General features: G+C 34.3%; 1 non-coding gene across 1 annotated transcript; it reads right to left on the reverse strand.

The window, feature by feature from the left end:
* On the reverse strand, positions 1-195 carry LOC124835865 (U2 spliceosomal RNA). Its single transcript, XR_007028604.1, has one exon. It is a non-coding gene; the product is annotated as a U2 spliceosomal RNA (small nuclear RNA).
* Between the last annotated feature and the right edge of the window lie 2,017 nt (positions 196-2,212).

Consider the following 2,212-nt stretch of genomic DNA (forward strand, 5'->3'; position numbering starts at 1 on the left):
GTGGGATGCACCCAGCCCTTGCAATAGTGCAAAGCAACAGCGATGCTCGGGAATCTCAGTAGCAAGCCACTGCAATTGACCCGTCCCTTAAAAAATAAATTTAATATCGTGTGAACTAATGGTTCACATATCAGATATTAAACTGATAAGAACATATACTACACTTGATCTTAGCCAAAAGGCCGAGAAAGGTATGATTTGGGTTGAATATGGATTCTAATTTTATGTTATACGTTGCAGCTTCTTGTCAGAGTCACGATGGATGTGGGACTTTATCACTAGATTGATATGACCAGATGATTATAATTTACTATTAAACCACCCGTATTAATTATGGTTCAAAGTATAAAGATAAGTGACTGTAGTTAAATTACGTGAAGTTAGGATTTAACCATAAAGATTTAAACTATTTGAAAAATGTAAAATAGAACATTTCAATGTATTACAACTTCAAATTCAAAATTCCCTGTTTCCTTATCATGGATAAAGATGCTTTAGAAATTGTATGGTTTACCACCTTCCCTTCTGCATACCAAACATTATTTAGGTAACATTTTTCTGATTTGTTACAGGTACCTATAGCCAGTGCTATATTTTTCTGGCGTGATTGAGTCCAAGGGTCAGGTAAACCAGTGATGAAGAGGTTATAAAATTTATATAAACTATCCGAAATTGTTGTGTCCAAATTGTTGTGATGACTACTTTTCACTCTTTGGATATTAAGTAGATAGATAGACTAGATTCATTTTTGTGATGACTACTTTTCATGTCAATATAATCAAATGATAACTAATAATACATTTACAGATTTTTCATAACAGCACAACTTCCTTATCTGTTTTTGTTCGTTATCAGAGAAGAGATTGAATCAAGTTATTTCTGGAACACAACCCACTTAAACAAGGCTTCTTATTTGTTGTTATTCAAATTTTAGATAAGTCTTAAATTATTTTAGACAAAGCTTATTGATCTCTGACAAAGGCTACAAAGGGTGATTATTGCTGCTGATTGCTGTAAGGGTTGAGAAATATTAAATTAAATTTTCTTTCAATTTCTTTTTTTTTAATTTAGTATTTTTATAATATTGGCATATAAGTGAATTTTCAAAGCACCAAGTCATTGAATTGCTCTGCACTAAATAGTTAGGACTGAAATCCTCATGGGATTAGCTTCAAAAACTGAAATTTATCAATCCTAAGACTAAAACGTATCTAAAAACACCTAATAAGCACAAATTCATCGAAACAACTATGTTATCATGAAAAGACAAATTTAATCTATCAAAAACATATAAGAACAAAAAATGGCCCAAAAAGGAGTGTTTTAACTCATAAAAACATGCTGATTGGGGACTTAACACACATCCTCATTTAAGCCCTTGCACTCCTGGACAAGAAACAAAGAAAAGAATAATAAACAGAATAAAAAATCTCAATCTACAAGGCTGGACAAAACCAAAACTTCTGCTGCAAAACCTGGCTCAACCGCACGTGAAGAAGTGAGTTTTAAACCTGACTCAACCACATAAAATTGGGGTTTACACTCCAGTTATATGTTATAATTTGGCCTTATCTCTAGTTGATGTGAGACTTCCAACGTTATGAGCATCCAAGAATCTGTCAAAGCATAACTTAAACATCCAACCATGTCAGAATTAGCTAAAATAAGGCAAATGCAGTAAGAATTGATCAAACCAAACCCAAGAAACAGAGCTGAGCTCATCGGATGGTTTTTACCCTCATGCTCTCAAGTGTGTTTGGGGTAGGTGTTTATATCTCAGCCCACTAGGAACAACAGCATTGGCATAGCTTGGAAAATCTCTCAAATCAACCACCAAGTTAGAACAATGCACTTATAAGGCTTATGATGTGGCTTGAGTAAGGGTAGGACAGAGGATAGGATGAAGAGCTAAACCAAGGAAATGTGAGGCAGCAATGGGAAAAATCTGGAAGCACAACTGAGTTCAGTACCTTCATCACAAGTCAGACCTTCACACCTCCTTTTGTTTTGTTATTTATTTTCCACTTTCCTTTTTTTCAACTTTTGTTTTCTTCTTTTTTCCAATTATAGACCACATCTGATTTTCTATTTTTCTTAGGTAACTCTTCTTTTCAAACCTGATCAGCATTTTGCCTTTGATCACACTGTTTTGACACACTTGTCTCCCACACTTGAGTTTCACAGAATTTTCCACCGTACTTTCACAGCCCCT

The sequence above is a fragment of the Vigna umbellata genome, chromosome 7 (genome assembly GCF_029865625.1).
Source record: "Vigna umbellata cultivar VRB3 chromosome 7, Vumbellata_1.0, whole genome shotgun sequence".
Classification (NCBI taxonomy): domain Eukaryota; kingdom Viridiplantae; phylum Streptophyta; class Magnoliopsida; order Fabales; family Fabaceae; genus Vigna; species Vigna umbellata.